General features: G+C 45.7%; 1 protein-coding gene across 1 annotated transcript in view; it reads left to right on the top strand.

Annotated features, from left to right (window-relative positions):
* Positions 1-13,162, top strand: part of HACD2 (3-hydroxyacyl-CoA dehydratase 2) — an 84,838-nt gene that overhangs the window by 58,885 nt on the left and 12,791 nt on the right. The window lies entirely within an intron of this gene.

The following is a 13,162-nucleotide window of genomic DNA, read 5'->3' as shown; positions in this document are numbered from 1 at the left end:
CACTAGAGAAATACCCGTTGGCATATTGCTTGCTTGCTTGTCTGGAGGCCCTTGGCTCTGTTGGCTCCCATGGCCTGAGGCTGCTTTTTCTGGATTTCTTGTGGCTGCACACTCCGCTTGCTTACCCTCATGATCACACTGGGCTTTCCAGTGTGTAGTACCCTTGACTGTGATGTTGAGTGATGGCAGAAAGGGAAGCTTTTTCTCTGAGCTGTTCAGGTGAGGAGATGAGATGCTGTCCCACGCATTGCTGTCACCTTCCATCTCATCCTGTGTGGGGATCACAGCACCCAACCACTGACTTCTAGGGCCCGTGACCTTTGCACAGCAACAGGCCCTCCCTGTTGGCAGGGCCCCTTTAGAAACTGAATGTCAAAAATCCTCCTTCCTATTTCATCTCTTGCCTTCCTTGCTATTTTCAATCCTCCTGGAGGTGGATTTCCATCACCTTAGCTTTCAGAATTAGCACTGCTCCTCAAAGTAGAAAAACTTGATGTTTGATTGCGAATCAGCCCTGTCAGGCTCTAGACAACCACAGTTGAGTATGACAGCGTGGAGGGCTTTCTTTCCCGCTGCCACAAAGGGACACTCCACAGCAGCCACTCTAAGTGTTTAGCTGGCTAACACCGGGCACTATGACCTGTACTTAACACAGGCAGTTGTGCCAAATCTGAGTGTCTGCCTTTCATGCTTTTCTGTCTGTCTTTTCCATCGGGTTCTTGAACTGTGTTGAAACACATTTCAAAATACTGAAAAAGTCTTAGACCTAACTTTATGTTTTTTATTACTTCTGTCATCTCCTACTGTATCTTTTCCCCTGGGCCTTAATTCCTGTTTAGCCCTTGGAAAACTCCCCCTTGAACTTGCTGATTGGTGAAGGGGTAACGTTCTCCATGACAGTCAGGTGTGAAAACAGACCTTCTTAAATGTCACAAACCTGCACTGGCACTGCTTTGTTCACAATAGAGCCCCACTTTGCCATCCCATCTCTATGCTCAGCAAATCAGCCTCCTTTGGGAATAGAGTTACAGAGAAAGGAGAGACAAAGATCTTCCATCTGCTGATTTATTGTTCACTCCCCAAATGTTTGCAATAGCCAGGACTGGGTCAAACCAAAGCCAGGAGCTTCATTCAGCTCTCTCATGAGGGTGTATGGACCTAAGCTTTTGGACTATTCTCCCTCGGTGCATTGCCAGGAAGCTGGACCAGAAGTGGAGCAGGTGGGACACAAACTGGTGCCCAGTTGGGATGCTAGCACTATAGGCAGGGGCTTCACCCACTATGCTACAATGCCAGTCCCAAATCAATCTGTCATGAACGTTTGACTTTTACCTGCTTTAGGCTGTCATCACACCACCACCTGTGCCAACACTTGAAAGTTTCTTAGGGCCTTTCCTTCTTCTCACTTGCCTCTGATGTGTAGCTTGCCTCCAGCTGTCAGTTCCATCCTGAGAGAGGCTCCCCAGAAGGTAACAGGGCTATCTTCATTTAGGGAGATCTCACTCAGTAGAGGACAAGCCAGAGCCTGATTGCCAGCGCCGAAGGAATATGTCTGACTGTCACAGGGTTCCTCTGGGACAGAACTGGACCTGCCTCAGCTCCACACTGTCCTGGCAGATGTGAGCTCTGACTGGTGTCTTCCTTTCCTTTTGCTCCAGGACTTACAGGATTTTAGGACTTTTTTATGCATTTGCATTTTAGCTTTTTTAAATGTTGTATTAACAATCTTCCCATTTAATTGATATTTGGGAGGTGTCAGTGGACTTTCCCACATGGCTCCAGGTTTCATTTTGGGGATTTATTTTATTTACTTGAATTGCATAGTGATAGGGAGAGACAAAGAGAGAGAGAAAGAGAGAGAGAGAGAGAGAGAGAGAGAGAGAGAGAGAGAGAGAGATCTTTCACCTACCATTTGGCCTCCCAGATGATTGCAGTGACCGGAACTGGGCCAGGGTGAAGCAAAGAGCCAGAAATTGTATCTGAGTCTCTCATATGTGTGGCAGGGGTCCAAGCACTTGGGTTGTCTTCCACCGCTTTCCCAGGTACATTAGCAAGGTGCTGGTACATTAGCAAGAAGCAGAGCAGCCAGGGCTCAAACCCATCCTCAAATGTGAGATACTAGCTTTGCAGCAGCAGGCTGCTTAACCCAGTGCACCCGGACGCTGGCTTCTCCAGCTGTTTCGGATAATGAAATTTTTGACAAAGCAGCTAATTGATAGAATGCGTCCTCTCAGGCAAATGACATGTCTCTATCATGGTAGTGTCTTAATATATGTATCACAGTCCTGCAAATAACAAAGGTGCTTGACTTTTGGCATCTGGAAACTTGTGGGAAAGAAATGAAAGTAAAGAAAGAAACACACACTGTCTTGGACTTAAAATACCGGTTTCCCAAATTAGCACCGAGACGTGCAGGCTGGGAGCCTGAGTGGTTTCAGCTGTAGGGACATGTCAACCACTGGAATTGAGGAACAAGTCAGGGAACCATGCTCTGTGGCATTGACTAGGCCACAAGCTGAATTACAAGGGGGAGAGTCACCAGGAAGTGAAGTCTGACATGCAAACCAGCTTTCAAGCATAAAATGAATAGAGTTGCTGATTTAGCATATTTATTTCAAGCCTAGCACTGTAATATTGGAGGACTGTAGAGTGATGAAGGATGTTGGTCGCTGACACTCCTCTTGAGAATTTCTTTGGGATATTTCCTGCATCCCAGCGCTGCCCAATGGGAGTCTCTGTGCGACAACAATGGAGACTTCTGGTCAGCACTGTTCACTGTGGCCAGCAGGGCTAGGGAGCTACATTGTGGTTTAATCTAAATAGCCACCTGCTAGTGCATGTTGTCAGGTTGGACAGAGCGGCTCTGGCTATGGAGTGTGACATTATTTACTGTTTTTTGCTCTTGGTTTCCTTCAGTTGGGGTTTCCCATATTTTTCTTTTTTTTTTTTTTTCCCATATTTTTCAAATGTGTGTGTATGAATAACTATGGGTTTTTTCCCAAAGAAGCTTTCAAAGGAAACATGAAGTATACTTGACGTGCTGTGTTCTTTAGTAAAGGAGCTGTTACACAAACCACTGGCAGGTATGAGAAGTGGTTGGCAGCGTTGCCCTTGTCCATCATGGAGGCTGCGGCTGACTCCGCAGTGTGGGGGATGGTGTTCCCCTTTCAAGGGCCTCTCCTGTGACCTCAGCATAGCAGGGTCCACATTCACTCACTGAAGGCTTTTCACACACCTTTTCTCTCCCAGTTGAATTACGATGTCTTGAGAATGATGCTGTCAGTATCAGCCCCATGAACTAGAGCCTCATGCTGCACAGAGGTGACAATCAGTAAGTGCCATAGGCATTGCCAAAATGCACCAGCAGCACCAAGGAACATTAAAAATTGTGATCTATAAATTGCTTTTTCACAAATGTATTCTACAGTACAGTGAGTAGCACTTTTAAAGCATGGGTTAATATTCATTTAAAAAGTTTTAGGGCCCGGCAGAGTGGTCTAGTGGCTAAAGTCCTCGCCTTGAACGCCCCGGGATCCCATATGGACGCCGGTTCTAATCCCGGCAGCTCCACTTCCCATCCAGCTCCCTGCTTGTGGCCTGGGAAAGCAGTCGAGGATGGCCCAATGCTTTGGGACCCTGTACCCACGTGGGAGACCTGGAAAAAAGTTCCTGGTGCCCGGCTTCGGATAGGCACAGCACCGGCCGCTGCGGTCACTTGGGGAGTGAATCATCGGATGGAAGATCTTCCTCTCTGTCTCTCCTCCTCTCTGTATATCTGACTTTGTAATAAAAAATAAATAAACCTTTTTTAAAAAAGTTTTAATACATGGGAGGAGGAACTACCTTTTATGACTTGATTCTTTGCCAGAGTAGTCTTTGATATCTTGTAGCTTTTTCAAAAATAAGTTTATTTAGTTAAAAATGTATAAACTTGACAAGAATACTGGGACATTCAGCTCCTACATCGTGAATGCACTTGGGCAACTGATCTTATTAAGGATCTTTCTCTTAATGTTTATTGATGTTTAAAAATATATTTAACTGAAAGGCAGAGCAGTAGAGAGAGAGAAAGAGGGAGAAGTTTCCCATGCTCTGTTCCACTCCCTAAATTCCCACATAGGTAGCAGGGACCCAAGCACTTGAACCATCATCTGCTACCTGCCAGGATGCATTAGCCGGAAGTTGGAGTAGGAGTGGGATACCTGAGACTAGATTGTGCACTCCCATGTGGCGGCTTAACCCACCTCCTCACAGTTCCCTGTCCTCATGGAGGATATTAAAGATCACAAGAGAACCTGAAGACATCATTCCTACCTTCCTGTTCCTATGAAATACAGAAAGCATATTTCCATTTCTTGGCTCAGTAGCCTTTTTTCACTTACCTGTATTAAGAAGTCCTGTAGTCAGAAGCTTCAGTACAAGCAATGATGTATCAGAGAAAAAACTAAAGTATATTACTAAGTTATCTGCATTTTCCAGAGCGAGGACCCTTTTCAAGTCTGGAGTCAGACCCTGGTACACTTCTGGACTCTGTAAGACACGACTTTGGATCCGTGTGTGTGCATGCAGAGGGCCTGCTTTGCGTTTTAGAGGGAGAGAAAAACTAATTGTTAGTCTTGAAATGTTACAGAATTTTAGCTTTTGTTTCTCTTCAGATTGCCACCATAGCATTTGTTTTTAACAGGACAGATTTTGTCCTCTTCTGCCTTTTACCTCATTTTGCTCTGGCTGACTACCAGAATAACCCAGACTTGTAACTTCTGCATCTCTTTTGCCATCTGCATTGGTGATGTCTTGTTGGATCAGGTTTAAAAAAATATGTTCAGAGCCTCAGGAGTAAACTAATCCAAAAGTTTAATAGCACTTTATCATTGTTAAAACTTCTGAGTTTTTCCAATAAGGTCACATTACATGTGCTGCCTGTGGCACAGGGCTATCAGTGGGCAGCAGATATCTGTCCCACACCTTAGTGTTAAACAAAAGTTCCAGAAAAGCTTGGCGCAGGAGGGTGTACAGCATCTCACAAGAGCAGGTAGGTTGTACCTCAGCAGGAGATTGTGAGAGAGATCCAATACTTCATAGTCTGAATTTTTTAAGCCAAGGCAGAAAATCGACTTTTTAAGGAGAACTGGTTCAACTACTTTTAAAGCAGCATACAAGGCCAAGTAGAACATTTGCCCACCAGTCAGTGTTTTTTCCACTCCAGGAGTTGATATTTCTAGTTTTTAGTTTTATTTTGTGTGTATGTGTGTCTTCCAATGTTTTTGCAGTTATCATTCTATCAATCACAGGAAAAAAGTAAAAAAGCCAGGACATTGTCCATGTCATGTTCTCTCTGGAGTGTTGGGTAGGCACAGTGGACAATGTGTGGGCAGAAAGGGGCACAGCCTGGAGGGTGATGTGCCCCAGTGCTCCCTGAGGCTCCTGAACCTATTGGTGGGAATGTTGGTTTCTGGGCTGTCACTGTAGTAAGGGACTATTACTTTATAGGGCTTTTACACCAGACTAGGTATATGAGCATGCTACAGAAAGTTTGTGGATTAGAACATAAACCTATTTTGGTGCTGAAAACAATTGAAATTCCTGCTGTTTGTCATAATTTGCATTTTACATTAGCCTTTTGAGGACCCCCTCACCAAGATGAATTTAATCTTTTAATTCCATTTTCCATGAAGATTTTGAAATCATTTGTATTTAATCAATATTGAAACAAAACATAACATCTTCTGATGGAATGGAACTTTGATGGGTTGGGTTGAACATCATAGTTGCATGAAAACTTTGCATTTAATAATATACTCTTTGGAAGTGAGAGAAAGAATCAGGACTAATGAAGAGTACTGAGACAGGCCATTTACATCCTTAGACATCCCAGCACTGGCAGACAGACATCATCATCAAGGAGAGGGAGAGGTGGCATTGAACAGTGTTTACGTGACAAAAGGCAGACCTTCAGCACAGAGCGTTTTCTTGGTAGTTAAGCCCAAGAGGCACACACTAGGTTGTCTTGAGTTACAGCAGTGACTAGCATGGCTGTGGAAACTCAATTAGTGTATGTTGAATTAAGTTTTTCCCCGTAAGTACAGTAACTGCGATTTATTAAATTCAACCACTTTGCTTAAGCACTGTTTTTCTAATCTTATTGTGCACAGGCAGCTACCTCCAAGTTTATATTTGAGGAAGTAAAGGCTCAGAGAAAAGGGTAACTAACTCTCTCCAGGATATTCAACCAGGAAGTCTGGAGGTCTGTTTGATTGTCAAGTTATACTTGTTTAAAGAAGAGGCCAGAGTGTCTTGCTGGGCTGGAAACTGCCTTTTATCCTTTGAAGATGCTTTCCAGAAAACTGGCTGAACACATGGTAGGCATTAAAATTGAGCTACTGAGAACAGTTTAGCAGTCAAATCTGCATGTGTGGCTTTGCATATATGCAGACTTCATGCATTGTGTGTTGACTGCATGCTCATACATTTTTTATTGCATGTTCCAAAAAGTTTGTGTCAATGACCAGTTGTTGTTTGTGTAGTCTAAAACATTCATTAAGCCTTAATGATTGTGTTGTAATGGTAAGTTTTTTCAGCAGTTTTCTTTGTCATGGTAGGTATAAAAAAATCTATGTAGGTAGTTGTGTAACTTTGTCTCCTTTAAAGAGAATGAAATTTTTTATAATACTTTCCATTGAAAATGAATAATACTTTCAAGTTTGCCATGTATTCAATCATGTTTTTTAAAAAAATATTTATTTGTTTTTATTGAAAAGGCAAATTTGTAGAGAGAAGGAGAGACAGAAAAATCTTTCATCATCTGGTTCACTCCCCAAATGGCTGCAATGGCCAGAGCTGAGCCAATCTGAAACCGGGAGCCAGGAGCTTCTTCTAGGTCTCCCACGTGGGTGCAGGATTCCAAGGCTTTGTAACATCCTCTGCTGCTTTCCCAGACCCCAAGCAGGGAGCTGGATGGGAAGTACAGCAGCTGGGACATGGATCAGCACGCCTATGGGATCCCTGTACTTGCAGTGGGAAGATTAGCCAAATGAGCCATCAGACTGGCCCTCTATTGCTGCAGCAATATTTATTAACTTTCAAATATCTTTATTATCAAGAATGAAATTCCTTTTAAGTAGATAGCTAAATGAGTTACATGTCAGTTTGAAAAGCCTTAAGTTACAGCAAGGAACAAGATTGTTGTCAGAGTTGTGCTTTTCTCTGGTCCAAACCCTTGGCTAACTGCATCCACCAGCCCCAGCACCATGGCCCATCCCTCTCACTAGGGGGCTATTCTTCCCACCCAAGGCTCTTCCAACCAAGTGGGAGAGCAGGCAGGCACAGCCCACCAAGGGGTAATCATGTGGTGATTCTTCTTTCTTACTCGTTCAGCAGATACTCAGCATCTTCTGAGCACACGGATACAAGAGAGGAGAGACAAAAGTGCTGCCCTCACAGAATGGCAAGCCCTTGTAAGTCAGGCAGAACTGAGAAGGCAGCAGATACCACATATGGGGGCCTGAGAAGGCAGAGGGAAGACAGGTGTGATGACCACGTATCATGCCACAGTACCCAAGTTGAGGGGCTTTCCCAGGCCTGCTGCAGTTCCGAAGGAGCTGTGCCAGTCTCCCACGCCCACTCACTAGTTGCCCTCTCAGATGGTCTAGTGGGTTCTATGAGTTAACACATGCCAAGCTCTTGCAGAAGTACCTGGTGCTTAAAAATTGTGCAATACATGATGGCCATATAGTAGTAATAATATATCCTAGTCTTTTTTAAATTATATTTTTGACAATCTTTACATAGTTAATTACGGTAAACAGGTTCAAGGGCTATAGGGAAGTGGGTAAGACTATTATTTCCTTATTGTTTCCTTCATGTTTAAAGAGGGGTATTAAGGGAGAAGGCCCACCCATTTTCCCACCCTCCTCAGGTCCCAGATGTAGGGCATGCTCCGAGGTTCTTGCTCAAGTGGTTTTGATAGTTCACCAGTTATGAATCGCTGCCAATCTTGCACTCTAAGCACGATGAGGTCTTTGAAGAATCCACTGATTGACACAGTCCATCATAGAGTTTCTGTTTGCCCCGTATTTCACTGCCAACATATAGCTGAGATGGTTGATTGACCTGTTCTGTCTTCTGCCTTTTCTTGGTTAGGGTTCTGAGTCCAGAAGTTCGATTGGGGAGATCCCCAAAGAAACTTTGTCTGAGGTGTTCTCAGACCAGATTCTTGTATGTACTAGCAAGTACAGGGCCCGGCACAGTCCATCACCACAATCAGCTGGTGGTTGCGATCACTGGGTTGGTTCTGTTTTCAGCCCCGACTTCCACTGGAACCAATGGGTGTTGCAGTCCAGCCTGCTTCTGCCCAGCACATACTCGGCCCTCGCATCAACCAGTGGGAGCTGCAGCCTAGTTGGAGCAACCCACAATAACCCCCACCAGGCCCACCCCCTACCCTGGTTTGCCAGTATGTGTAGCAGACTAGTCCAGTCTGTCCCACACCCCATTTGGCTCTCATACATGTCAATGGGTATTTACACTTAGTTCCATCTAACCAGCTCAACTATCCAGCCCACACAGATGCTGTTGGCTGTCTGTCTAGCCACCCCAGCCCCTGTCCTAGTTTTTGTGCCCTCCCGTGGAAGTGGTAACCCAAGAGGGAAGAGCCCACTATTTCCCTCCCAGGTCTCTCTCAATCCTGGTTTATGCACTCTTCGGGTGGTTCTGTGGTTAGACTTGACAAAATTAGCCCCCAGTGCCAGCTTCTGCCATCTGATGCTGTGGCTAAGCCCAAACAACCCTCACCCACTCTAGTTTATGCTTGCAACAGTAGCAATAATCCACCCAACCTGGCTTTTCCCTGATCTAGTCCACATGAGGCGCACAGGTGTTGTAGCCCTGCTTAGTCTGGTCTGCCCCCATCCCAGCCCACACTCTCCAGTGGGAGTAGCTGTCCAGCAAGGGAACAACCCCTTATTCCCGTGCCGGCTCCACCCCCTCCCTTCCTGGTTCTCATGCCTGCTGGTTGGGTGCTGCAGTCACATCCAGTACTGGCAACCCCACCTTGGCATTCCATATTGTGCACTGGTTTTTGTTGCGACCGAACCTGGTCTGACCCACACTCTGTTCTGGTGCTTGGATTTGCCAGTGAATGATGAGAACTGATTCAGCCTGGTCTGCCCCCAACCCATGCCAAAGGTATGCCAGTGGGTAACTTTCCATGGCCTGTTCTGGGCTGTTTCCTATCATGTTTCCTGCACTTACCTGCCGGGTCTGTGTCCTGCCAGAGGAGTTGCCCAGGCTGCTCCATCAGAACCTCTCCCAGTGCCAGATTTTGCGCAGACGAGGGGGTCCATGAGCCAGCCTTATTCAGTTCACCTCCTGTCCTAGCAGGAACAGTGGCTTTTCTTGGCTGGCTTTCAACCCATTCTGGCTCTTGTTGTTGGATGTTTCAGCCCAGCCATGGCTCGTCCATACCCACATACAGCTCACATATGGCTCAGTAGGGGTTGAGACCTAGCCTAGTCCATCCCACATCTCCCCTGGTCCTCCAGGACACCAGATGGTGCAGGAGTCTGACCTGGCCTGGTGCATCCAATCCCAGTCCACACTAGTGCCAAGGGAGACTACAACTGTTTCCTGGTCAGAATGCCGCCCCATTCCAGCTCACATGCCCCTTGGTGAGAACCTCAACCCAGCTAGAGTTGTCCCCTTAGCTCCCCAACCAGGCCTGTTCCCAGCCATAGATCACGCGCATGCCAGTGGTTGCTGTGACTCAGCTTGGCTCAGAACCCTCACCTGTCCCGACCTCTGCCTTAGACATTGTGGCTTAGTGTTCCTGGCTCATGCAGACCAGTAGGTGCAAGAGCCTAGTTCAGCATGACCTGTTCTCCATCCTGGTTTCTAGTTTCGCTTGTAGGCTAAGGTTTGCTCAGTTCTGTCCGGTCCACCCTGTTCCATTACCAATTGACATATTAGCCAACTGTTGGAGCTACTTTGCCCAGCTTGTCCGACCCCCAGGTCTGGACCACATGTTCACCAGCAGGAGCTATGCCTCGCCAGGGGAGTTTCCCACATTCCTCCACTTGATCCCCTCCCAGACCCTGTTCTCAGGCCAGTGCCCGGCACAGTCTGGCCCTCCATTTGGCTGTATATGAGCTGGTGAATGTTGCAGCCCGACCCACCCCACATCCTATTCAAGATGCACATTTGGGTGCTGCTGCCTTGACCAGTCCAGACTGTTGTCGGTTCCTTTACCTGTGATTGATGGCAGGCTCCTTGGACACACCTAGCTTAGTCCATCACCACCCCAACCCTCAAGCTAACCAGTGGGGCTAGAATTTCCAGAGTGTGGTCCACACATCCCTCACAGAATCTACCCCCGGATATGGGTCTCGAGTGCTAGTTAATGTAATGGCCCTGCTTAATGTGACCCTTCTCCTGATCCATCATCATGTCAGGTAACAGGATATGATTCTGCTGGACAAGTCCCGAGTCTTAGCTTTTGCATGGACTTCTGTTGGGTCAGTATTATCAAGTAATTACAAGTTCTTCAGAGGAAGAGTTACTGTCATTAGAAACTTTAGGATTGATTCACATCCCAGAAGCACTGTGGGTTCGAAATGGAACTACCTAAGCAGCGATTCAAAGAACCAAAACCCCAGAGCTCCCGGCCAGGCGACCAGCAGGCGGAGCCTGGCACCAAACAGCTCACCATGTCTGGGATCCAGGCTTGAGACGCCCCATCCTGAGACCCACCAGCAGTTGGGAGGCTGCTGGAAATTTAAACTCCCAGGCCCAAGGTCGTGCCCCTCCCCAATCCCATTCACCGCCCAATGAGGGCAGTGGATGGGCCCCTGACCTGCCCAGTCACGGAGACCTCCCCCCTTGGTGTACTCACCCTAAAGGGAGCAGCCCCCGAACCCAGGCAGGCCCTGGGACAGCTTACCACGTGGTGGCTGGCGTCTGGGATCCAGGCATGAGACGCCCCATCCCAAGACCCACCATATCTTAGTGTTTTAAAAGAATTTTAGTGACAAATTTCTGTACAACTGCTTTGAATTCTTTTCTATATCCTGAAGTTTACAACAGAAATATAGTTGTCTTTTCAAATAGAAATGAATATGTTCTTTATACTTACTAAAATAGTTTCACAGTGACTGGTGAAAATGTATGCATAATTACTTTTATCTTACACGAGGAATAATTAGCCCTGCTAATGGGAATAACCATTAAGTTAAGCATCATTATTATCATAATCTAAAGCATTTATTAGGAACTTAATGTTGCAGATTAACTAAGCTAGCCCTTCCTCAGAACAAATCTGTGCACATGCCATGGGGGGTTATTTATAGTCAAGGAAAATAACATTGGCGGTACAAGTGGAGGCTCAGCGTTCTGCCCGCTACCTCCTCTGCAGGTACCTACTGGGCGTGTGCCCTTTCGTGGTGTGTTGCAGTGGGTGCTCCTGTATCAGTGTTAGCGTTGCGTAGTCTGCCTCTTTCAGCAGATTCTGAGGCTTCAGGTCCAGAATCATTGGACCAGAAGCCCAATGATAGCTGTACCTGTTTCTAATTCTATCTTCTAATGCAGTTGCTTAATATTTAGGTGATTTTAAAAATAATCTGTTTTGAAATAATTTCAATTACACAGAAAAACCTCCCAAACAGAGAACTTCATACTACCTTCATGCAGGTCCTTCACTGGTTTGTCCCTCTGCCTACCATCTGTTTACAACACCCTGTCCTCCCTGTTTTATCTTTTGCCTTTTTCTTGAGGGCAAACCTGTACCTAGTGCCTTGTCACCCTGCATGCCCATTGAGTATGTATATATTTCGGACACTCTTGTGTCACCTGCACACAACTCTCCCAAGTGGGAAGTCAGCCCTGCTACAATACTGCTGTCCCACCATGGGTACTATTCATGTCTCACTGATTGGTCCAGGCAGAGCCTATCTGGTTTTCCTTTCTGGGATGACAGGCCTTTCTTTGCTGTCTCCTGGGCTGCGGGCCTGGGCTAAGCACATTGCAGAAGAAGGAGAGACACAGTGTCCCTGCCACTTAGTGTTACATTTCATGGCCAAGTCTTCTGATTCCTACCTTCTGGAAAAACTCCTCAGTGTTGCCCCACCCCTTATGTCCTTGACCGTTGTAATGACCTTCAACCTCAATCCATCCAGGATTCCCTCAGCTTCAAGCCTGGTGTTGTGGGCAAGGATTCCACCTGCCCTGCCCCTGGTGACGGTGGTCACCATCACCTGCCCCCGTTGATGTCACCCAGGTGTTTCCACCTTCACTTCACCATTCCCTTTGTTTTATTGATGAGTTTTTGCAAGGTGGGCTGCTGCCTGTTATCAGCCACCTCTATGATGGTCACTCAGTGATGAATGTTTCTGTCTGTTCTTTTACACCTAGTATTTGACATTCTAAAGAACTCTCCCTTTATTCTGTTGACTTTCTTGTGTCCATTTGAAAGAATGATTTCCTATAAAATTAAATGGATTATCCTATCATTTTATTTGATACAAACATTGTCTGTGATTTGGCCAGTAAAAGCCCTTTATCCTGGTCCTTTTGACTTTCCTCCATCATTCATTGAGAATTTTCTTACCTTCTGGCGCAAAAAGATATCTAGAGTTACCTTGTACTTTAGCCCAGCTCTAGAATCAGCCATCTTGTCAAGCAGCCCTTATTTCTTTCAGTGGTGGGTGATATTTAGGAACCAAAATCTGACTAGTTAGGGATCTCGTTGTTCCTGCCACATCATGACTTTCAATAGGGAGAACTTGGGCACACCATCTATGTCTGTGTATGTGCTTGTATATATGTATATCTGTGTGTGTGTATCTATCATACAGTTATCCGTTTGAAGGTGTTTATATGGCTATGTTGTATGTATAAGAATGTATATGTGTGTATATATATATGTAGAATGTAGAGCAATCATGTGTTAATATCAAGTCTCTAATTATAGTCTCATACAATAAATAACTCGCTGTTCTTTCTGCAACTCCTCCTTCCATGTTTGTAAAGTCTCTCCTTCGGTAGTGAGAAGTTGATTTATCAAAATATATTGACTTATTTGCTCCATTTGTTTGCAACATGCATAGTTCATTTGTAATAAACATTTCCCATGAACTTTTTGAAAAGTCCTTGTATATATGAATTCCAGCATTTT

Source organism: Ochotona princeps, chromosome 3 (genome assembly GCF_030435755.1).
Source record: "Ochotona princeps isolate mOchPri1 chromosome 3, mOchPri1.hap1, whole genome shotgun sequence".
Classification (NCBI taxonomy): Eukaryota; Metazoa; Chordata; class Mammalia; order Lagomorpha; family Ochotonidae; genus Ochotona; species Ochotona princeps.
Note: the sequence above shows the minus strand (reverse complement) of the source record. Positions and strands in the feature narration are given on the sequence as shown.